Here is a 25,879-nt window from a genome sequence, read left to right as displayed (position 1 = left end):
CCAGCCTCTGCCACAGATCTGTTCATTACTGAACCAGCTAAGCATCTTTCTTTGTGCAGACACTACAAATCCCATCGGCTTTACCTGTCAGTATATTTTTGCCCCAGGCTGTGTAAAATGTCTCAGGTGCATGCAATAGGTTAAAGAGGAAATAATGACTTAGAGCTGATGCGGCATGAACATGGAGACAGCAGTTCCAAACCGCACTGTCACTGTGACTACACAATGAAACACTAGCAGGTGTTTGGATCAGAATCCTAGCTGTATTTGTGTATATAAGGTTGAATGCTCCAGTACACAATATGGTGGTGTGGATGTCGATTGATGTCAGAGCAATATGCTGGTTTGTATAAATATTGTTGTATTGTGATTGTAAATATTTGCTGCAACTAAGATTAAAAGCCTATTTGGAAGAAGCTCAGTAGTTGTGAACTACTTCCAGAGTTGGCAGTGGTGTTTGTCTTCCTAGCTGGCAGTCTTCTGCATAAGGACTCAGTGCTAAAAAGGGTTATGGGCCCAGAAGCCGCCAGGAGAACGCTTAGAGTTCTGTATGAGTTCACCAGTCTGTGCATGTTCAGCCAAAGTTCTCAAGCAGCCAGATAATTTGGCAAACAAATAGTTTCTCCACCATTAACATTACCACGAAACCCCTCCCACATGTCCATAACAAATTAATTTTACTGACATCATGCTTATTTTTAGTTCTAACAATTCTATAAAGCACAAACAATAGCACTACTCAAAAGAAATTAAACAGCAAAGAAGCAAAACAGCAAGCATTTTATGGTGGGATCTCTCAGATTCTGACATTTTATGGATAAAAAACTAAAAATTGCAATACAACATAAAGCAAACTGACAAATGTGTGTGTATTTGTTGCATGCCTTCAAGTCATTTCAAACATATGACAACACTAAGAGGGACCTAACATGGGGTTTTCTTGGTAAAATTTTTAAGCGATGGCTCTTCATTGCCTTCCCCTGATGCCGAGAGTGTGTGACTTGCCCAAAGTCACTGAGTGGATTTCATGGATGAGCAGGGCATCAAAGTCTGGTCTCCAAGATCATAGTCCATCACTCAAAGCATTATGCCAAATGTATAATCAAAATATACAAGGCTATAAAACAATTTATTGTTATATGCCCTTGAGTTGGCCCTGACAAATGGCAACCTCAAGGATGAAACATCCCTAAGACCCCTCCCCCCCCCCCCCCCGTCCTCCACTGCTCTGCCTTGGTCCTGAAAAGTCAGACCAGCAAACTTCCCTAATAAGGTCTATCCATCTAGCATGTGGTCTTCCTCTCTTTCTACTGCCTTTCCCCAGCATTATTGTCTTTTCCACTGACTGATGCCTTCTCATGATGAGGCCAAAGTATGACAGCTTCAATTTGATCATCTTGGTTTCTAGTGGTATTTCAAGCTTGGTCCTTTCAAGGATCAAATTGTTTGTCCTTTAGAGTCACTGTGATATGAGAAGAGAAAGAGAGGCAGGGGATGAGGGATAGACATGTTTTAAATGGCACAATGCTGTCACAGTGCCTGAAATATGCTCATCTTTCATGCATTGTTTTCCTCATGCTTTAGTTGTTTTTGAAATTTTTTTGTACATTGCATTCAGATTCATCAAAGTTGGCATTGCATTCAGATACATCATACTTAATCCTGTTGCATCCTAAATACTCAACAGGCCCAAATCCTGTCTGATCCTGGAAGCTAAGCAGGGTCCATCCTGGTTAGTACTTGGATGGAAGACTGCCAACAAATACCAGATGCTGCAAGCTATATTTCAGACGAAGGAACTGGCAAAGCTGTCAAACAACAGTTTAGTCAAAACCTCAAAGGTAAAACAATATAAAGCACAATTTAAAGGCAGCAGAACCCCATTAAAAGCCTGACCTGTCACATGAATTATAAGCTAAAGGCCTGCCTGAATATAAAGGTCTTTGTCTGATAGCAGAAAGAAAACAGAGGGGGCAATTTTACCTTCCCAGGGAATTACACAGCCTTGTTAAATGTATTCGATGGCTTCCTACCTGTAGGTTTCAGAAGAGGTCTCCCCCACTAAGTATCTTACCTAGCAACATAAGGAAGAGAGCAGGAAATGAACAGAATGAGATCTTCATGGCTGAAAATCAGAGCATCTGCACTCTCTCTGGGGCTAGAAGATGGAGGAACAGCAAAAATTCAGAGGAGGAGGAGGAGGAGAAATCTTGTGGGAGAAGAGCAGCTTGTTCTTCAGAGGAATGTGGCTTGCCCATTGGCAACATCAAGACCAACAAGCCCTCACATCTCTTCAGTGAATACCAAAGTCAGCATCTTCTAGGCTAGAGTATTTCTGATTTCTGTGTCTGGATAAGAAAACTGGACAGTGAAGCAAGCTGATAGGAAAGAAATATAGTACTGCAAGATTGTTGTTCTGTTACCACAATCTGCCAAAAAAGACAGATGAATGTGTCAGAGAACAACTCAAGCCTGAAGCACTGGAAGCGAAATTGACTCCAACGAGACTGCTGCCATACTTAGAATTAATGGAGTTTAACATGGCTTTAACTGTTGTGGCTCCATCTTGTGGATTCCTGGCATTTGTAGTTTGTTGTGGCACCTGCACTCTTTGACAGAGGAGGCTATCTGTTCCACAAAACTATAAGTCCCAGGTTTCCATAGGACTGAGCCACAGCAGTTAATATTTTTTATTGTTTTAAACTATGTACTGTTTAATTGTATTTTAGGATGATGGGTGGGATTTTGGGTTGAGATTGTATTGTTTTAATGTGTAAACCACCCCAGTTGTGTTGCACAGAGAGGCGGGATATAAATAAATATTATTATTATTATTATTATTATTATTATTTGGTGTCAAACTGCATTAATGCTGTAATGTGGCAGCAGCTTGAGGCTGTCATTCTTTGACCATTTCATAAGATGACATGACAAAGTGGAAAAGGTGATAATGCTTGTGAGTTTATCACACAGGGGAAATCCATGCAGAAATGGGGGTTTAAATTGGAAAAAACACACAACATCATTGTTAAAGTGGTGTTAACCCAAAAGGAAAGTAGATAAAAGTTGCTCCTTTTTACTTTTGGAAAATCCTGGAAGTAAAGGAGTGGCTTTTTTCTACTTTCCATTCAGGTTAACACCAGTTTAAAAGCAACGTGTGTGAAAATCAACCCGGTTTTGCAAGGTTTTGCAAGGTTTTTCCCCCAGCTTTTAAATCTTGTTTTTGCACAGGATTTTCCCCTTGTGATAAATTCCTTGGTCAAGTTGAAAGCACTGGAGAAGGAAGAAGACCACACTGATTGACTCAAGGAAGGAAGCCACAACCCTGAGTTTATAAGACTTGAGAGCAGGGTTATTGATGGCTGGAGCTCTTGGAGGTCTCTTATTCACAATGTTGACACATATTATGCATCTGAGGAAGTAGACTTTAGTCTATGAAAGCTTATGTTGCCGAAATGGGCTTTTTTTTAACACTAATAAACAGTTGACAATCTTTTAGTATATGGAGCTTGTCTCCTCTTTGCTGCTTGGCGATGTGCTTTCCGTTCCTTACCTAAACTGAACAGCTCTTACCATCAGGAAGTTCTTCCTAATGTTGAGTTGGAATCTCTTTTCTTGTAGTTGGAATTAATTGATCTGGGTCCTATTCTCTGGAGCAGCAGAAAACAAATTTGCTTCATCCGCAATATGTCATTCCTTCAAATATTTAAACAGGGCTATCTATGGCCTGGTACAGATGGGCCCGATGCGGCTTGCTGGCGCCATGCTAGGGTTATGGGACTGTGCGGCAACCAAATGGCTGCGGGAACGGCACCAGGAAGCCTCTGGCTGTGGCTGTCAGGGTGTCCTGGGGCATGAAGCCCCAAGGACACCTCTTTTCCAGGCCACGGGGAAGCGGTGTTTTACCGCTTCTCCGTGGCCTGGAAAAGCGCCGGGTTGGAGCCGCAGGGTTGGAGCCGCTGCTGGTGAGGCTGCCCTGCCTCCAAACCAGCAAGAAAAGGGGCGGCTGTGGACCACCCCTTTCCGTGGTCTGTACTGTTTGTTTGTTTGTTTGTTTGTTTATTTATTTATTTATTTATTTATATCCCGCTCTTTTCCCAGGACTGGGACTCAGAGCGACTTCACAGCAATTAAAAAACAAACAAACAAACAAAAAGTACAATTAAAACATTTTAAAAATAAATAGATAAACACGGCAGCGCGGCAGTGCGGTGGCGCACGGGGCGCAACGGGCACACGCACCCATTCAATTGAATGGGATGCGCTGCCCCTTCCACCCCACTTGTGCCCTGCAGCTTGAGCGCGTAAGCTCAAGTCTGCGTAAAGCGCGCCTGTGTATGACGCGGGCGTGCTGTAGATACTGTGCCATAGAATCATAGGATAGTAGAGTTGGAAGAGACCATAAGGGCCATCCATTCCATATCACCCCTTAACCTTCTCTTCTCCAGGCTAAACATACCCAGCTCCCTATATCTCTCCTCATAAGGCATGGTTTCCAGACCCTTCACCATTTTGGTTGCCCTCCAGCTTGTCAACATCTGTTTTGAACTGTGGTTCCCAGAACTGGACACAGTATTCCGGGTGAGGCCTGACCAAGTGTTCTCCCTTTTCTGTATACATGTGTTCTCTTAAAGGTCCTCTGTATATAAGAGAGCATTTACAAGTGTTCTCCCTGTATATAGAAGCAGAAACCCCCTTTTAACTCCCTTATTTACCCAGGAGAGATGAGAAGCATTCTGCATTTCTCACCCAGAAATCTCCCTTTCCCTTGGTTTTCTGCAGAGCCATCCATCTTGCTTCCAGTTAGCCATGTCTGGACTTCCCAGCAGGCTCTACCCTCACTTCCCATAACCATTGGGAAATGGATTCCTATTCATTAAAAAATGAATATAAACCTCCTTTGTAATGATTGACAAGCATGACCCTCCAATGTTTCCTCTCCTACATTCAAATCATTAAAAAAGGGACCTTTTCTTCCAGAGTGTCAGGTTTTTTTCTTTGATTGAAGGAACTATCCAGAAGAGGTGTGCAAAGATGAGATGACTGAGGGGTGACATATCTGCACTCATTAAGTATTTAAATGGTTGCTACAAAAAGGAGGGTGCTGATTTGTTCTCTGATGCCTCAAAAAGAAGAACTAGGGCTACATTTGCACTGCAGAAATTGTGCAGTTTGACACCACTTTATTTGCCATGGCTCAATGATGTGGAATTCTGGGATTTTTAGTTTGTGAGATGCCATCATGGTGTAGTGGTTTGAGTGTTGAACTATGACTCTGAAGACCAGGGTTGAATCCCAGTTTGGCCATGTAAGCTCACTGGGCAACCTTGGGCAAGTTACACTGTTTCAGCCTCAGAAGAAACCTGCCAAGAAAACTCCATGAGAGGGTTGACTTAGGGTCGCCATAAATCAGAAATGACTTGCAGGCACACAACAACAACAAAAACAACAACAACAACAAGAGATCTTTAGCCTTCTCTGTCAGAGAGCTCTGGTGCCACAAGAAACTACAAATCTCAGGATTGCATGACAGTTCAAGTGGTGTCCAACTGCATTAATTCTGCTGATGGACCCAAGCCATAATGCCATGAGCTGGATTATCCCAGCTTCTTTTTGCTTTGGTTTAAGGACCAGAGTACAGCCTGGATGTGGCTTCCGGGTGTGTTGGGGATGTACATCATATAAATGGCAGACCTCCAACATGGCCAGAAGCTGCTTCTTTAGGCTTGTGGGTTTCGGGCAATAGATTCTAAATACTTCTAAGACTCCAAGTGATTAATGTACTAGAGTTGCCAAGATGGATACAGAACAGGGTTCCTGTAACTTTAATCCTTAAAAGGGTATGAAGCAGGATGAGGTACCTTAAATTGTCATTGAGGGGCTATACAGACCACCCCAAAGGGGCAGTCTGCAGCCGTCCCTTTACTGGCCGGACCGGGGCTGCGTCAGCCTTAAACCACAGCCCCGATCTGGCCTCTGGAGGGCACAAAAAGGAGCCGTAAAAAGTGGCTCCTTTTGGCGACCTCCAAGGGGTGTCATAGCCATGGCAGCATCATGTGGATGCAGCGCCGGAGTCGTGCCATGATGGCATGCACCGTGTGGACTGCTGTGTGCCAAAATCGTGCCCTGGGGGCAGAGTTAGGGCATCCAGCCTGAGGACTGTATAGGCCCCGAGTGGAACAAAAATACCTGTCCTCTTTAGTTTTCAAATCCTGGAACAAAAGTACCTGGCTGCAGCTGAAATTTTGAGTTTGAAAGCTGAGGAAGGACAGCTACCTTAGTCTGGCTTTAACAAATTTTGTGGTACCTTATCCTGGTCAACAATCTCTTCAGGATTAAAGTTACTGGAGCTCCATCTGATATCCAATCTGGCAATCCTTTAAATATACTGTAGCTGGGGCTACTGATAACATGTAATCTATTGTTCCATAGCATTCCCCCCAAACTTTTCACAGACAAAAACCAGGACATATGTGGCGACATAACATCAGAAAGTGGTCAAGGTGCCAATAGTTATTAATGAGGAAGAACACAAAAGCTAGGAGAGACTGCAGCAGCTTGCTTTTGCCTGAGCTTACTGGGAAAGCAAGGCGATCGAGAGAGCAGTCACCAATCAACTGCAAGCAATCTTGGAGGAAACTGATTTTCTGGATCCATTTCAAACCAGATTCAGGACGGGATACGGAGTAGAGACTGCCATGGTCGCCATAGCCAATGATCTTCATGTGGGCATCGACAGGGGAAGTGTGAGCCTGCTGGTGCTCTTGGACCTCTCAGTGGTCTTAGATACCATAGACCATGGTATCCTTCTGGAACGTCTCAGAGAGTTGGGAATTGGAGGCATTGTTTGACAGTGGTTTCGTTCCTATCTCTTGGGCAGATTCCAGATGGTGGTGCTGGGAGACAGTTGCTCTTCTAAAAGAGAGCTAAAATTTGGCATCCCCCAGGGTGCCATCCTATCTAACATGCTGTTTAACATTTACATGAAGCTGCTGGGCGAGGTCATCCAGAGTCATGGGGTGGTGTTATCAATACACTGATGACACCCAAATATATTTCTCTATGTCTCAAACTGATGCAGTGACTAAGGATGGCATCTCTCCTCTGAATGCCTGTCTTGGGTCGGTAATGGGCTGGATGAGGGAAAACCGACTCAAATTGAATCCAGGTAACACGGAGGTACTTGCTATAGGAAACTCGAACCCAAGATTGGAGTTATGTCAGCCAGTTCTGAATGTGGTCACACTTCCCCTGAAAGACTCTGTCCGCAGCTTGAGGGTGCTCCTCGACTCGTTGCTTCAGCTGACTGCTCAGGTGGATACGACAGTCAGGAGCACCTGTTAGCTCGATCGTGATCAATGTCTCTCTATCCGCCCAATTTTCCCCAATTTTTATCCTATTGTATTTTAGTGTTTTTAAATTGTGATTATCCTATATTGTAGTTTTATAATTGGGGTGGGGGATTGGGAAGGCATTAATTTTGAACTTTGTTGTATTTTAATGTATCTTTACTGTTGTAACCTGCCTGGATTCCTCATGATTGGGCAGGTTATAAATAAATCATCATCATCATCATCATCATCATCATCATCATCATTAAAGGCAACACTGTATCTTTCATCGTCTGTGTGCCGCTCTCTCCTTCGGCGGGAGCTGAGCCCGAGGGTCCGAACTGGGGTGCCAATGTTCAGCCCTCCTTCTCTACTCGACTGTGGGCTGAGAAACCTCAAAAGACTTCCTGCCAGAAGAGCTCAGAGGAGAAGGCTGTCTGGCCAAGAAGAAAGTCTTCACTCAATGAGTCTGACTGCATCCTTCTGCACATCATGGGGGTTGTTCTCACTAGGTGAAACCCCGCGTTCTGAATCGAATCCAAGGAGTGACGTTCCTATTAGGATCCGATTTAAACCTAGAATGGTTCTAGAGCAACCCGCAATCGTCTCCACTACAAATCGAATTGTAGAGCGGAATAAAATTTTGATTCGAGTTTTCCTCATTTAACGCGTGTTAAAAAAACACTAGGGTCTGACCTACGTTTTTCCATTGATTCGATTTAGGAACCGGAGCATTTAAATAGGAACGACAGCCTTTGAAATTGCGTTAGATGAATGGGAGGAGCGGAGTGCGATGGGGCTGTCCTTGGGGGAGTGTCCCTTTCTGTCCCCATCCGTCTGGCTGTCGCCATTTTTGCTTCCCTCACCCCTTTGTCCGCTGTGGTCTTTCAATAAGAGATAAGGATTATTTTTATTTTTTATTTTAATGGTTTACAGGCGCTTAATCTCTTCAGCGCTTTAAGCGCCTGAAGTCCCGGCTGCTCAAGCGCCTGCATCTGCCAAAGGAGTACAAGGCTTCCCCCGGTGGATTGCAACCTCCCCTCTGTGTGGGAGAGCCCATTTCTAACGGAGGAGAGGCAGGAAGGGAAGGCTCCTCTCAAAGAGGCATTCCCTGCCCGCTTGGGCACTGATCTCGCCCAGGCAGGGAAGGGAAGGCTCCTCGCGAGGAGGCATCTGATATCGCCCAGGCAAGGAAGGGCTCTGATCAATGGGGGGGGGGGATAGAGCCTTTCTCCCTCCATTTCTCAAATGAAATCTGCCTTCTCCTCCAACCCTGGAAAGAGAATCTTTGGGAAGAGTGCTCCCTCCCTGCTTTTCCAGCAGCCTCCTTCATTGATCTCTGGGCTCTCTGAAGGGATTCTCCCTGGCTGTCTTGGGAGACAGGATGCTGCCCTCCAAAACCTATCCCATAGTTCCTCTGGAAAGAGCTTGGGTTTCTTAAATTCGCTTTGCCAGAAGCCTCCCCCATTGATCTCTGTGCTCTCTGAAGGGATTCTCCCTGGCTGTCTTGGGAGACATGAAGAGGGGATGCTGTCATGGAAAACTTATCTCATAGTTCCTCTGGAAAGAGCTTGGGTTTCCTAAATTCGCTTTCCTAAATTCGCTAAATTCACAACAGTCAATGAAATGGAAACGATGCCAAAAGATAAATCGCTTCCAAATATTCCGGATTAACGTTACGTCATTCTGACGTACTATTGATTGACAGCTCCAAATAAGGTATGGAGGAGAAGAATCGCTTTATTTAAACACCGATTTCATGCCAAGTAAGAACGCTTGCAGGTAAAAACTTCGATTTAAATAACCAGATGGGAACGATGAACAAAGCGATTCGGATAGCGGGATAAGAACAGTGTTATTTTGAATCGATTTTATTAAAAACGTTGTATTTTAAATCGTTTCAAATCTTAAGTGGGAACAACCCCTCAGTTTCAGTGCTGCACTGAAAAGGATCAGCTCCAGCAATGCTTTCAGGCATAGCAGCCCACTGCATCAGAGGCCACTGGAAGCCCAGAGTCCAGACGTGAGCCCAGCAGCATCTCCCACTTGCCTTCCTCAGCGGCTGATCTATTCAGGCACACTGCGAGGAAGAAAGCTGCTCTTGGCCCTCTTCATAGTAGGCAGGTTTGGTCCAGTCTCTGGTTTGGAGAGGTCTAGCTAAGCCTGCATCTTAGGCTGCAGATTCCTATCCCTCCGCGCAATGGAGGACGCCCCGGAGGACTTTTGCCGCAACTTCCACCTGGCCGGCAGAAGGCAACAGCTGCGCCTGGTTGCATGGGCGGGGAAAGGGGGAGGCACCGGTGGGAGCGGTGTCCTCAAAAGCCGGCCCGCCGGCTCCCAGACGCCGCCGCGCAACGGAGGATGCCCTGGAGGACTTTTGCCGCAACTTCCACCTGGCCGGCAGAAGGCAACAGCTGCGCCCGGTTGCATGGGCGGGGAAAGGGGGAGGCACCGGTGGGAGCGGTATCCTCAAAAGCCGGCCCGCCGGCTCCCAGATGCCGCCGCACAACGGAGGACGCCCCGGAGGACTTTTGCTGCAACTTCCACCTGGCCAGCAGAAGACAACAGCTGCGCCCGGTTGCATGGGCGGGGAAAGGGGGAGGCACTGGTGGGAGCGGTGTCCTCAAAAGCCGGCCCGCCGGCTCCCAGACGCCGCCGCGCAACGGAGGACGCCCCGGAGGACTTTTGCCGCAACTTCCACCTGGCCGGCAGAAGGCAACAGCTGCGCCCAGTTGCATGGGCGGGGAAAGGGGGAGGCACCGGTGGGAGCGGTGTCCTCAAAAGCCGGCCCGCCGACTCCCAGACACCGCCGCGCAACGGAGGATGCCCTGGAGGACTTGAGGCGCAATCTCCATCAGCGCCAGTACCGCCCGACTGTGCGGGTGGGAAGTTTTTTTGGGGGGAGGAGCGGGAATTATTAGTCTCTGTTAATTTTTGTTGGGTAGTGCAGGGGTTTTTGTAATTTGATCATTAGGGAATGACGCTTTCTTCCGTCCCCCTTTGCCTTGGGGTTTGTTATTAATGCTGGGCTAATACTGTTTGGATACATTATTGCTGTTATGTAATATTGGCTGTTTTGAGACATGTATTGATTTTTATCTTGTATTGAAAACAGTATTGCTGTCTTGTATTGAAATGTATTGTTATTGCTTTTATGCTGTGTTTGAGATATGTAATGTTATGTCATTGTTGTATTTAATTATTTCATTGCTGTAAGCCGCCTTGATCATACTCCATGGAAAGGCGGGGTATAAATAAAATTAATAATAATAATAATAATCTCCTTCCTGATGAGTTAACTGAGAGTAAATGAGTTTTCAAATGTGTACTGTATTTGCAGTTACAGTAGAGTCTCGATTATCCAACCTTCAATTATCCAACATTCCGGATTATCCAACGTCGCTGCTCAGTGATTTCTTTACATTTTCAGAGGACTGAACTGTTTATACAGTACATATTGTACATCACAATGTTGATCAGTGATTTCTTTACATTTTCAGAGGACTGTTTATACATTACAATGTTATTCCTATAATGTTACTGCAACGTTACTTTTACTGTTACTGCAATAAAACTTCAATATGTTTGCAATTCATAGTGATTTCAAGGCTTTTCTTGGACCCTCTGGATTATCCAACATTTTCAGCTATCCAACTATCAGCCCGCCCGTTTATGTCAGATAATCGAGACTCTACTGTATTGAAATAAGTTGAGGATGAGGGAGGAAAGAGAAACTGAGGCATTTTAAAAGCAGCTGAAAAAGTGGGATAATAGAGGATTATTTGGGACTGTCCCTGCTAAATCAAGACAGTTGGAGTGTATGGCTTGGGCTGGTGATGTTGCTAATTTATTTTGACACCTGAGGGATAAAATCTGGCCAATAACTTTTCCTCTTTCTGTGATAAACAGTAACATAATTTAGAATTTTCTCCCTTTCCTTATGGCTCTGAATTCCCTGCCTGGGGAGCTACCTTATTGTGCCCAATAATAAGACTTAGGCCTAGTGCATAAGCTTAATATAGCAGGCCTCAAATAATACAGTAGGTCTGATATTTGCAAAGATGATTGTATTTTGGTCAATAACATCATACAAAACCAAGTATTTTTTCTCATCAGTTTCATTTTATTTTTTTTCTCTTGCCATCTTCAGTGACTGGAGGTCTCACTGGATCTGAAGATGAAGCATTGTATTGTTGGTGTCATCCATTATGGTTAGATGTAGAAGCTGTAATTCATTGTTCTCTAAAATCTGCATAAAAAAAAACAGTAGTCAAGACAGATGGCACAGCAGGCTAAGCAAGAAGCTTAGGGCTGGGTTGTCTGAAGGACTGCCATGGCAGTTAATGTGGTATCAAACTGCATTAATTCTGCAGTGCAGATGCAGCCTTACATTGATGGAAAATGGTTATATATTTGGAACTCTACTTATACAACCATGAACTGAATATGTCCAATTGTCAACAGGCAATAAAAAACACAATTGCATGTGTAAAAAGATCTTATGAGTCCATGACACTGAAAGGATTCTAGCCAATGAAGTTTATCGCACTGTTCCTTCTGGGTCTGTTCTGAGGACGGAACGGAAGGAGCAGGAACGAGTACGGAACGAGTGGGGGACGGATTTTACCGCACACACTAGTCCCTCATTCGTTCCGTTCCCCCTCTCTTCCGTTCTCAATCCGTTCCAGAGGGGGAAATTTTTGAGAACTGTTCAGAACGGCCCTGAAGACCAGTGCGATAAAGTCCAATGTGTATTCTTGTGTTTTTCTTGTCTACCTGACTGAGTCCAGCATAGCTTTAACATTTGGAAACTGGACATGTAAAAACTGTCATGAAGACTGAAGAGTCCATAGGCATGTGTATCATTTTTTTTTAAAAAAATGGATTGATTATAGAGTAGAAAGAAAATATTTGAGAAATAGTCAAAAACATGTTCTTTGAGTGTTTAGAAATCTGATGATTAAAATACTGTGGTGTCAATAATCTTCTCAGTTCAGAATATATTCTGTACAAAATTTGCACATAGTGGATTTGGATAGAAAAGAATTTTTCTGGTCAGGAAGCCAGTTTCTTGAGCAGAAAATAATATTTCTGCATATAAAATTCTGTTTCCTTCACAGAAAATGCTGCTTTCTGTGTGCTAATAACCACATACAAATTTTGCACAGAATAAATTCCAAATCGCAAAGAGACTGCTTCAAAACTATGGTGATGGAAGAATTTCTTGCAACAGGAAAAAAATGTTAAAATTTCTAGTTGCTTCTTTCAAGAAGAAACTTACTAAAGAATTACATCCCTAATTGATTGACTTGAACTAAGGTAAATGCTCCCTCACCCCTTTTTCCCAACGGGAGCCTCATAATGGTTTACAAGCATTAAAACAATGTTAAAACATTGCTAAAAAATTGCATCACAGAAAAATTAAAAATGTAATCAAACTGTCAGTGAAATTAAAACTAGTTTAAAAAATAACTACTGGAAAGCAAACAATAAATAAACAAAACAGAACATTATGCAAAGTTCATTTCCCTTTCATGTTGAAAGAAAAAAAGACTTCAGCTGCTGCAGAAAGCGAGCAAGGAGGGTGTAGTCTAACCTTTTTGGAAGGGAGTTCCAGAGTCTGGCAGCAGCCACCAAGCAGGCCTCTACTTGTTCCCACCATTTGCATCAGTATGGATCATAGACCAGAGAGGAGCTTCCCCAGAAGATCTCAGTGTATATAATAAGAGTTGGAAGAGACCTCAAAGGCTATCCAGTCCAACCCCCTGCCATGCAGGAAGACAGAACCAAAGCACTCAAACAGGTGGCCATTCAGCTCCTGTTTAAAAACCTCCAAAGAAGGAGCCCCCTCCACAATCCAGGGCAGTGTATTCCACTGTTGAACAGTTCTTACCATCAGGAAGTTCTTCCTAATGTTTATGTCAAATCTCCTTTTCCATAGCTTGAGTCCATTGCTCTATGTTGTAGTCTCTGGAGCAGCAGAAAACAAACTAGTTTCATCCCCATTATGCCACCCCTTCAAATATTTAAAGAGGGCTAACATATCACCTCTAAACCTTCTATTCTCCAGGCTAAACCTACTCAGCTCCCAAGTCTCTCTTCATAAGGCATGGTTTCCAGACCTTTCACCATTTTGCTTGCCCTCCTCTGGACATGCTCCAGCTTGTCAACATCCTTTTTGAATTGTGGCATCCATGCAGCTGTTGGATGCATTCTTGGATGGGATGTAACTATTTGTCATTAATTCACTGGAGTTGCAGAAACAGCCATGCTCTGAGAGCATTTCTAACAAGTAGGATATAAATAAATAATTTTTTTAAAAATGGCGTGTTCCTTATTTTAGAATTGACAACAAGCAGCTATGCAGCTGGTTGCATAACACTCATATTCAACAAAGCTGGTCCCGTGCAAACATTGCATAACTACTTAAGTGTAGATTGGTACTACACAAGCACAAGATAGGCTCTTTGCCATTTGTTCTTGTTATTACAGAGGTAGTAAATGCTATTATGTAACCAACTGCACAACCTATTTTTGTACCTTGGGTATGGCCAGAAGCCTCTCAAAGCTCTGAATGGGTGAAATCATGGCAAAATTCTGTAAGGAATTCTTTCTGCTTCTTGAAATAGCAACACTCAGTTCAGGTGACCACGTTTCTGACGTTGCTGTAAACAGTCTGAGGAATGCTGCTATTGGTAAGGTATTAATCCTATTTAGACATATACTTTGGATCATATGCTTTGCATAGGAAATGTATATATGTCACATGTATACTTCAGATCAACACTTGAGGAGGGGAACTCTCCTGATCCCCAGCAGCAAATGTTAATGGCAGTAGCAATAGTTCCAATAGACTCCGAAAAAGCCTCACAAAGAGTCAACATGCCAAACTCTTGAATATTTTACAGATGAGAACCAGGGCACATATGGCCAAGCAACTTCAGAGTATAGTCAAGATGGCAACAGTTATTAATGAGGAATAACACACAAGCCTGGCGATGCTGCAGCAGTTTGCTTTTGCCTGAATCTGCCGGAAAGGACAGACTCTCTTCTTCTGTTGAGTTAAATAAGTGCAAACTGTTCTTGCACTTTGAACATGGGTTGACAGGTGTCCTGTTTTATACGGGAAGTTCCATTTTTTAAAGGGCAAGCAACTTTCCTTTATTGGGCGTCCCAGTTTGTAGCTAGTGAAGAACACTGAGGACAAAGAGGGAAAGTGGGAGGAGAAGAAAGAAACTAGGACATTGTAAAAACAGCTGAAAAAGGGGTTGGCAGAAGATTGAACAGGATGGTCCCTGCCTCGCCAGGACAGACAGAAAGTAGGAAAAAGCAAGTAAGGCAAGGATGGGTGATTGCCAGGGATTGTAGAGCTGCATTGCTCCTCAGGGAACCTTGGAGGGCCACATCCCTCCAAATTGATATTTTTGCCCCTCGAACCATACAGGACATAGGAATCACTTCTGGTACATTTTTGGTTCTCTCTGGACCATTTTAGTCCCAGAGAGGCCTTCCCCCAACAGGAAGTGATCTGGAAGAACACTAAGCCTCTAAGGAACTGTCAGAAGCAAAGTCTCAGTAGATAATCCAAGGTCAGTCAACACCTGAGTTAGGAGAAAATCGGAGATAAAGTATATTTGGAAACCAGGTCTAGGAGGTTAAGCCAAGGGCAGTCATAAGAGGAGCAAGCAAAGAAGAAGCAGATCGGCAGATAAAGAAGGAGATAAGGAATATGTGAAAGCAAGGTTACCAAAGCATTACCAAGGTCAGGTTCAGGAAGAATCAGGAACAAACAAAAAATTAAAAATCAGAAAGGGAATATCTAAAATCAAGGTCTAGGAAGGACAGCCAAAGGAAATCATTTACAAAGTCGGGTGGGTGGGAACAAAGCCCAAGCAATAGAATATCCGAATGCAAGGTGTAGGACAGACTGTCATGCCAAATGCCTTCTCCCACTGCATCATTAACCACCAACCCAAACCAATGGAGGAGGAGAATGCCCGTTGCCACTTATGAACCACATCCTATCCAGAAAAGAAGAGAAGGAAGAAGATGGCTGAAATGGGAAGAGGAGAGCCTGAGGGGGGTGAGGGTGGAGGCCAAAAAAAGCTGGAGCTTCATACCATCACTGGCTTTGTGAGACACCAGCTTGCTGAATGCTTTACTGGAAGCTTTAAGAGGTAGGATCTGTGGCATAGATGCCTAAGATGATGTCCCTAGACACCAGGGTGGCTGGTGAATCCACTGCCACAGAGGCAGCAATCCATTCATAAGGTCATTGCCTCTCCTCCTGCAGGTGTTCTGAGTTGAACAGAAGCTCTGACACCAGTGTCAAATCTCTGAAGAAATGGGGTCTAGCAGTGGAACAGTTCATGTTCAACTCCAAGTCACCACAGAGAGAACAAGTACTAAAATCAAGAGTAGCTCAACCTTCCATGGTGAAGGATCTCCCAGCTCTAGGTAAATAATAATAAATAATAAATAATTTATTTCTATTCCTCCCAATCAACAAGGAATCTGGGTGGCTAACAACAGTGAAGATACAATAAAAATACAATAAAAGCAAACTAATCCCTTCCCAGCCCCCCAGCAATATAAAACAGCCAATAACAATAAGCAATATCCATACAGTGGCAATCAATAGGAAAACATAAGAACATTGCAAGTCAAACAAGGTTCAAGAAAATCCTTGATAGAACAGTTCTTGAAAATTGGCCTCTGTGGAATGGATGGAGACTGGAATGGGGACTTCCGGCGGCATCGGTGGTGTTGCCCCATGTGGTAAAATACATGATATCCCCATTCCATTCCCTTCCCACTCCCTTCTGTTCCTGCCGGGCCCGTTCTCTAGTGCCTGTGCGATAAGCTCCTTTGTCTACTGCTAACTCACTGGCTGACAAATGCTTTCTAGGGCTCAGGCTGGAGCCCATCTTAGCTTCTCTTCTGGAGTTTCTTCTCTCTCTCTTTTTTATTTATATAACAACAACAACAACAACAACATGTGTAGATATTGTAAACATTTGGTCAGGAATGTTCATTGGATAGAAAGTTACTCCAGCACATGTGCAATATACTGTGAGTGACACTTTCTATATTAGAAAGTTTGAATGCTGAACTTGGGGCCTCCCTTCCCAGGGTGTGGGACAAAAATATACTTTTTTCAATAAAGGTGGATCTAAGACTCACCAACATGGACACCAATTTTTTCCTGGAGTTAATGGTGAAAGTAATTCATCCTCACACCCAGAGCTAGGTATTTAGGAAGCTGCAGGTTACTGGCTCACAGAGTCTCCCTCCCTCTTTCTCCCTCCCCCCATGGGCTGCTTATGCCTCACCACCATTAGCCTGATGCCACCACCACCACCACCACCTTTGTCACCAACTGGCACAGGTGAACTTCTTAAGAAATTAGATGATGCATGGCTGGGAAAGGTGAACAAACAAGCTTCATTTATATACCGCTTCATACCGCCTAAGCAGTGTCTAAGGGGTTTACAACTGTAAGCTAATTTGCCCCCAACAATCTGGGTACTCAATTTAGCAACCTCGGAAGGATGCAAGCCTGAGTCAACCTTGAGCCCTTTTGCTGGTCTTGAACTCGCAACCTTGTGGTTTTGAGTGAGTGGCTGCAGTATAGGCATTTAACACTGCGCCACCAGGGCTCCTTAAGCATTGTGAGGTAGAAGGCAAAATGGTGACTAAGAAAAATTGTGAACTCTGGAAAACTGTGCAGCTACTTTGTGACTTGCCCAAGGTCACCCATTGAGTTTCCAAGGCCAAGCCAGGATTTGAACCCTGACTTCCCAGTGTTCTAGTCCACTCAAACCATTACACCATGTTCTGGGACAGCATGGTGTAATGGTTTGAGTGGACTATAATACTGAGAAGGCAGGGATTGAATCCTGGCTTGAGCAGAGAAACCCACAGGGTGACCTTCAGTAAGCCATAGGAGATTATCACATTTACAAATAAAGCCACTGCTCCCCAATGGGATACAGTCACAATTTAGGTTGCTACCAGGAATTATCACATGTAATTTGCCACTGCTGCTGCTGGGCAGCTCCATCCTGGCTGCACCCTGGCTCCCAGACGTTCTTTGGAGGTCACTTTTCCAAGTGGGAAAGCTCCCGGCTTGGAAAAGCAGTCTCTGAAGCTCACCTGGGACCGAGGATGCAGCCAGGATGCAGCCACCTATTGGCAGCGGTGGTACATTGCATGCAATAATTCCTAGTAGCAACCCAAATTGCAACTGTCTCCCATTGGGGAGCAGTTGCTTATTTGTAAATTATTTTATTCCAAAAATGCAATAATCTCCATACTCTCTTAGCTTTAGAGGATAGCAATGGCAAACTCTCTCTGAGGAAACTTGCCAAGAAAAACCTATGATAGGTTTGCCTTAGTGTTGCCATAAATCAGAAACAACTTGAAGGCACACAACAACAACAAACAAATGTTCTGGGAAGGGCAGGGCAGGGCAGGGAAAGGGGCAGCAAATTTGCCACATCTGATGTGCCACTGCTTAAGTGAATTGTTTGATTGAGGTTAGTAGTCAGGCCAACTCTGACCTAGGAAGCAAAGCCAGGATCGCTCACACATGGGGTCAGAAAAAGAAAAGAGATGAATGTCTGAAAGCGAAGCCAAGATCAGATGCATGCAATCAGGAAAGAGTGTCTCATAACAAGGTTTACAAAGCATAGCTGAGTGTCTAACAACAAAGTTTAGGAAGCACAGACAAGGCAGCATCAGCAAACAGAACAGAGACGGAAACAAGAAGGCAGCTAAGGAATGTCCCAAAGCAAGGTCTAGGAGGCAGGGCTGGGCTCACAATGGATCAAGTCCTGCTGAACTATTTGTTGAGTCAAGTGAGGGAGAAACAGAGTCCTCCTGCTGACTTAATGCTGATTTGGCAGGGATTCCCAAATGAAGAATTCTGTATTCGTGGTGTATTTATGATTTATTTTTTTATTTTTTATAACACCACTCCTATATAGATCACATATAGAAAGGGGATAGTCTTTTGAGAACTGCTTCAGGGCATTGCCTACTTTAATATACCCTTGCCTTCCTGCAGCTTGACAACCTGAAAAGGTATAACAAAAGAGGAAAGGGAGACAGTGAAGGAAGAGGGGGGAAAGGAACTGGTCTTTTAGCAGCATCTGTGGATTGGCATACCGTCTCATCTCCCTCTACTGCAGCCTGTTGAAAAGTGTACCTTCTACCCATTTCAGTTTGGCAGGGACAATCCTGATTAATCTTCTCTCTTCCTGATTTTTCAACTGCTTTTAAAATATCCCAGTTTCTCTCATTTCCTCTCACTTTCCCCCTTTTAATCATCTTAGTTCAGTTATTGCAAACTGAGCTCAAAATGAAAAAAATAGTTTGCACTGAATTAATTCAGCAAGCAGGAGGAGAAAGGAAGAGCAGAACCTCTCACTACCCACTAAGCTCAGACAAAAGCAAACTGCTGCACCTTCTCTTAGCTTGTGTGTTTTCCCTTGTTAATAACTTATGTCTTCTTGACTGAACCCTGATGTTGCTTGGCCACGTGTGTCCCAGTTTTCATTTATGAGATGTCCGAGGTTATGGTTGATGCTAACCACCATAACTTTTGAACCATAACAACAAAAAGGCCTGAGGTGGGGAACAAGATGGCATCTTCTTCTAACCATATACAAAAGCAGACTGGACAGGCACCTGAATATGTATGTGTGTGTAAGTGTGCACATATCTATCTATCTATCTATCTATCTATCTATCTATGATTGGAACAGAAGAAGTGGGCTTACAATCACACACACACACACGGGATATGAACAGAGGAAGTGGCCCTACATTGACATGGGCTGCCTCTGCAGTGCACAAATAATGTAGTTTGACACTACTTTAACTGCCATGACTCAATGCTATGGAATTTTGGGATTTGTAGTTTGTTGTGGCACCAGAGCTCTTTGATAGAGAAGGCAGAATATCTCATAAAATTACATATGCCCAAATTCCATAGCACTGAGCAGTAGCCGATAAAGCGGTGTCAAACTGCACTATTTCTTCCATGTACATTAAACCTTAGACACTTGGGCCAACTAGGCAATATTGTCAACACTGACTGGCAGCAGGATTTCCAGCAGGAATCTATCCAAGCCCCCTCCCTCCCCCCTTTTTTGGAGATTCCTGTTTTTCCCTAGAGATTTCCTGTCCAAAGTCCTGCTACTCACCAGGCCTGATCTGTCTCTGTTCTGTAATCAGATGAAACAGGATATGTTGAAGAAGATATGGTTGAATATTTAGTAATATATGGATAGATGGATGACTACTTTTATATTCTGCACTATGTTGGAGGATCATAGGGCAGTGTCTCATCATACCAGTTTATCAATTTAAAATTATGATGTGATATTCCCACAAGTGAGGCAAGCTTACCGGAAACAGCAGGGACGTGCAAAACCACATTGGCCTCGGGCAATATCTGGTGTAACACAGATGAGGAAGCCACAAAAAGCTCCCCATTTAATACATTCTTCGTCATTTGTTGGTAACTTGTGGCGTATCTCCCCCCATCCTGCATTGAGTGAAAAATACAAAATTCTAATTTGGTAAGGATGAATTACACTGGAGAATGTAGGGGTGGCAGTGGTAGATCCACACTGAACAATTATAGCAGTTTGATGCTACTTTAAGTTTCATGACTCTACCCTATAAAATCCTGGGATGTGTAGTTTTTGCTCAGGTACACAGAAGTCTTGCATAGTGAGAATGATCAGTATTGCATAAGGCTATAAACTCAGGAATACCATAAAGTGGAGGTGTATAGATCCAGTGTGGTGTAGTGGTTTGAGTGTTGAACTACGACTCTGGAAACTAGGGTCTGAATCCCCACTCAGCCTTGGAAACCTACTTGGTGACCATGGGCAAGTCATACCCTCTCAGCCTCAGAGGCAGACAGTGGTAACCGTCTTCTGGATAAATCTCACCAAGAAAACCATGTGATAGTTTCAGCTTAGGGCCACCATAATTAGGCAGTGACTTGAAGGATTAAAGCAACAGCAATGGCAGTTGAAATGGGATCAGCATTTCATATCAGCATAGTGTAGATACTGCCTATTAGTTTCCGTGCCCAGTACAAGGTGTTGGTTATCACCTTTAAAGTCCTAAATGGCTTGGGTCCACACTATCTTCGGGACCGCCTTCTCCCCTACAATCCTCCCCGCGCACTCCGCTCCTCTGGGAGGGCCTACTTCAGCCACAAAAATCTAGGCTCTCGGCTACCTCCCAGAGGGCATTTTCCATCGTCGCCCCCAGACTGTGGAATGGCCTGCCGGATGAGATCCGTTTGCTTACATCCTTGGACAGCTTTAAAAAGGCTGTTAAGGCGGATCTCTTCCAGCAGGCCTTTCCAGAATAGCCAACCCGGCCTCAGGAAACTCCCATAAAGAGATACTGCTGCTCCCATTGATCACTGTTGTATTGATTATTGTTCTGTTGTTCTGTTGTATTGTCTTGTTGTTTGACCCTTTGGTCAGTTTTAACCTGTATGGTTTTAATTCTTTGTTAGATTTAATACTTTTTTAAGGGGGGGAGGGTACCAGGGATTTGATATGTTGTATATTTTTAACTTGTTAGCCACCCCGATTGTTCTCAGAGGGGCAGGATACAAATAAATTTTATTATTATTATTATTATTATTATTATTATTATTATTATTATTCAGTCTAGGTGGCTGCTATTATTTAATAAATGGGTATGGGTGAGTAAAGATTCTTGGGATTACAGCATTGACAATTAGGGAGATGGTGCAGGAGAGGCCCAGTCTTATCATCTACACATGCCTCCTGATATTGTATTTTTTCTTAGAATCATAGAATCATAGAGTTGGAAGAGACTACAAGGGCCATCCAGCCCAACCCCCTGCCATGTAGGAACTCTAAATCAAAGCATCCCCGACATATGGCCATCCAGCCTCTGTTTAAAGACCTCTAAGGAAGGAGACTCCACTGCACTCTGAGGAAGGAGTGTGTTCCACTGTCGAACAGCCCTTACTGTAAGAAGGTTCCTCTTAATGTTGAGGTGGAATCTGTTTTCCTGGAGCTTGCATCCATTGTTCCGGGTCCTAGTCTCTGGACCAGCAGAAAACAAACTTGTGCCCTCCTCAATATGACATCCCTTCAAATATTTAAACAGGGCTATCATATTATCTCTTAACCTTCTTTTCTCCAGGCTAAACATCCCCAGCTCCCTAAGTAATTCCTCATAGGGCATGGTTTTCAGACCCTTCACCATTTTGGTCAGCCTCCTTTGGACACACTCCAGTTTTTCAACATCCTTTTTGTATTGTGGTGCCCAGAACTGGACACAATATTGCAGGTGGGGCCTGACCAGAGCAGAATAGAGTGGCACTATGACTTCCTTTGATCTAGACACTATACTTCTGTTGATGCAGACTAAAATTGCATTGGCCGTTTTATCTGCCGCATCACACTGTTGACTCATGTTCAACTTGTGGTCTACTTGGACTCCTAGATCCCTTTCACATGTAGTCTCCTTAAGCCAGGTGTCCCCCATCCTATATCTATGCATTTCATTTTTCTGCCCTAAGTGCTGGTGTAGTATTAGGGATAATGTGGCCATGAAAATTATGATGTCAGGAGTGGCAGCAGAAGCCCTCTCTGTTGAGAAGAAAGCTTTTCTGCTGGATCATATCTTCTCAGGAGCTGGAGTGGTGATGGAGATACCTTTTTCTACTGCCTCCCCATTGTCTTTGAGAGCTAGTATGGGGTAGTAGTTTGTGGGTTGGACTATGACTCTGGAGATCAGTATTTAATTCTCTGCTTGGCCATGGAAGCCCACTATGGTATCATTGGGCAAGTCACACACTCTCAACCCCAGAACATGCCATGATAGGTTCATCTTAGGGTCTCCATAAGTCAGAAACAACTTGATGGCACACAACAACAACAACAACAACAACAACCCTATTGTAATACTGCATTTTGCCATGTTGCCCTTTCCTCCACACTGCTGTCTTTGCTGCCTATGCAGAAAACTGTTGTAAGAAGGTGGGTAAGGAAAGTGGCCCAATTTTGTAGCCCCTGAAGACTTTTTAAAGGTGCCCAAACCCTTCACACTACCCTAAAAATGATTTTTGCCTCAACCTGCCAAACACAATCCAAAAGCTCCAAAAATAATAAAAATAAATAAATTGCAGTTTTGTTTCTGTAGCCATTCCCGGATCCACAGGTAGCTTAAACACTTAAACACCCCCTCAATACAGTCCCAAATAATAGAAGGAAAGGGTCTCAGAGGTCATTGAGTCCAGCCACTCACTCAGAGCAGGAACTCCAGCTAGAACATCCAAAATAGGTAGCGTCTAGCCTCTTTTTAAAAATTATTTTTTAATATGAATTACTTAGGTTTTACTGGGTCCACTGCATCAATGGGCTAGCAATTTGTGGATGAGACCACCCATGGATTGCCATGCCTCATTTATTCAATGGAGATGCATGAATGTGGATGTGCTGACATGGGCATGTATACATTACTGCCTATTGAAAATATGGGGCTTTCACATCTGCATTTTCTCTCATCCAAGGGCTCCATGGAACTGAATCCTTGTGGATGGGAAAGGTCAACTGTAGAAGCAAAGTGAATGTATGTTCAGAAAATAAAGAGACAGAAAGGGGCGGGGGGGGGAGACAAAAAAGACATATAACTAATATACAGAAGGGCTCTGATCCTTCCCCATCCTGACTGTAATGAAAAAATAAATTATTCTACCATTAGAGATCCAGTTGAATAACCCTACTGCAGTTACTAAAAACCATAGCCATAAATTATTACATTGTTGGATTTCTTGTTGCTCAAAAATTTGATGACTTGTTTCCAGTTTTTCAAAAAGTCTTCCAGTGGTTTATCCTTTAGAACCCATGTCAATTTGGCTTCTAGCCTCTTTTTGAAGATGTCCAGAGAAAGAGACCATGCCATCTCTCTAGTCGATTGCTCTTACTGTCAAGAAGTTCCTTCAAATATTCAGTTGAAATCTACCCTCCTATGACTTCAAAGCATTAGTCCTGAACAACAAACTCTTGGTGCATAAAATCACCCAAATCCAAATCCAGACTAACTTGGTATCACTTCTGGGTGGTATCAGTCCTCCCAGTGAGTCCCACAGGCGTATGAGGGTAGAATTTCCCCCCATCTCCACTGCCATTGTCCACCCTTGCTTTATAACATAATTATCACTGCCTCTTGTATACCTTGGATATCATTTCCAAGAAATCCTGACCTAGAATATATTAGGGGAACTTCAAAACAACTATTATCTTGCTGCGCTTGCTCATATTAGTTATAATTACAAGACAAATCATGTATAAAATTCACCTCTTGGTTGCTTGGTGGAAAGTTTCTATCAGCATGGATGGCTAGACAAGGATCTATTTGCAAAGTTCAATTTGCAAATAAGAGTGTCTTCAGTTTCCTTCATTTACTGTGATAAGAGAAATGTGTTCTTCCTAAAAGAAAGCATTCTAGGCATGTTCCATCCTACACACCACCCCTTTAAAAACTTTGCAGCCAATCCCCATATATCTATATCTATCTATATCTATATCTATATCTATATCTATATCTATATCTATATCTATATCTATATCTATATCTATATCTTTGCCTAGTTTACCTGATGCAGACAGAAGTATGACGTAGGCAATAAGATACCAGAAGAAGACAGTTTTCTTCATGCTTGGATTTGGATGGGTCATCTGGAATCACTGAACAAAAAGGAACCAAACTGCTGATGATAAGAGGTGAACATCTAGTGAATTTATAGGGCAACAAGGATTGCAACATGCTGAGCTGTTGATCTCTTGTTAGGAGAAATTGTTGGGTATCTATTCCAGTAGAGAGGTGCAGTTTCATTTGAATGGTATTTAGTTTCAACACCCTTCTCAATTGTTTGTGAATGTATTGCTCTATGGCTGCTAGCCGTCCCAAGGTGATGGTTCTCTGGATAAGCAAAGGCAGTGGTATTCCAGATGTTTTGCATTTTAATTCCCAGAAGTCCCAGGTAGCATAGCCAGTGATCATAGTTTCTGGGAGAAGTTTGGAACATCTAGGCCAAGGACAAATTGTATTTGTGTTATGTGAATCTATATTCATGTAGTTTACACAGTAATTGTGTTGCTCCACCTTTCACTTAAATACCAACATTATGCAACCCCTGTGTTTCTGTCAGTCTGCCAATTGACAATACTGAACTATTTCCCCATGATCCAATGGGGAATGCATAGTGGCTGTTTCTGCAATCCCAAAGAATCAGGTGATACACTGAAGGCATGGATAAATACTTATGCACCAGCCAGAAATTTATGGCTGGAAGCCTGTTGGTTACTCTCAATTAGAGTAGACCTGTTGAATTAACCGTTGAATGGTGAATTAACTCATAGAGACAATGGTTCTACTCTAGTCAGGACTAACATTAGGATTTAAGACCAAATGAAATGGTTACACTTGTAGAAATCAGTTTATGTAACCATGTACTAAATATTCCCCAATGGACAAAAATGCATAACAATATCTTCAAAGTAATTTATACACGTGGATGACACTAACAGGACTATAGCCAGAGTTGCCAAGAGCAGATCTGAGTACTGGCAAAAAGAAATCTTTTTTTGGGTCACCCAGCAAGAGTGGACTGACTAAAAATCTTTACTTGAAAATGTTTGGTACATGGCTTAGGTTTGCAAGCTGTTATTCAAAATCGTGTGTACATTGGACATGACATATTTAGTTAAGAACTACATTAAAATACAATTATATTCTTAACAGGTAATTATAGGTAATGTTTTGGATGACTAGAGTCTGTTTTGGCCAATAACCAATGGAATTTTCTATATCATTATTATTTTCTTTGAAATTCATAACAGAATCCTGTTTATTCCTAACTAACATAAATCAATGGGCAGTGGTAACTGAACAACAACAACAACAACAAAAGTGACAAAGGAAGATTGGAAAGAGAAACAGCGGAATTGGAATATATCCACAAACTGCACTCCATCAACAGTGGGTTGAACAGAGACAATGGTTTCCTCACACACAACACACATTATAAAACTAGCTAACTCCCAGCTTCATGGGGACTCTCTCGGCCAATTCATCACCTCTTCTTTTGGGTTCCTGTACTAGATCCCTATATAGTAACTCATAGGGTTATCTACTCACCTTGGTTTTAGGCAACGCCCTTCCACCTGCCTTGTCTCCAATAACCATTGTTAACTCTGAACTTGCCACCAGGAAGGTATTATATCCTTCAGAGTATGCAAAAGGATCTTGTACCACCTTTGGCTCTAACTGTGCTGAAGAAGCTGTATCATAAGCTTTCATATGCTTATGCATGGCAGTAGACCAAGTCTATGAAAGCTTAGGCTACAGCTTCTTCAGCACTGTTAGAGCCAAAGGTACTATAAGATCCTTTTGCATACTCTGAAGGAAGAAAATGTTACTTTTACATCAGAACAGATGCATAATAATCCAGATAATCCAGCAAATAAGAGTGAGTG

At 43.2% G+C, this 25,879-nt stretch overlaps 1 long non-coding RNA gene across 1 annotated transcript; it reads right to left on the bottom strand.

Annotated features, from left to right (window-relative positions):
- Positions 1 to 11,448: 11,448 nt before the first annotated feature.
- On the bottom strand, positions 11,449 to 24,092 carry LOC149310399 (uncharacterized). The gene is made up of 3 exons (XR_016281576.1): positions 23,998 to 24,092; positions 19,746 to 19,884; positions 11,449 to 11,580 (listed from the first exon to the last, which is right to left on the bottom strand). It is a non-coding gene; the product is annotated as an uncharacterized LOC149310399 (long non-coding RNA).
- Between the last annotated feature and the right edge of the window lie 1,787 nt (positions 24,093 to 25,879).

The sequence above is a fragment of the Sceloporus occidentalis genome, unplaced genomic scaffold, assembly GCF_023333645.1.
Source record: "Sceloporus occidentalis isolate IW3139 unplaced genomic scaffold, rSceOcc1.0.p SCAF_6, whole genome shotgun sequence".
NCBI classification, from domain to species: Eukaryota; Metazoa; Chordata; class Lepidosauria; order Squamata; family Phrynosomatidae; genus Sceloporus; species Sceloporus occidentalis.
The sequence above is the reverse complement of the archived record's forward strand: the minus strand, read 5'-3'. Positions and strand labels throughout refer to the sequence as shown.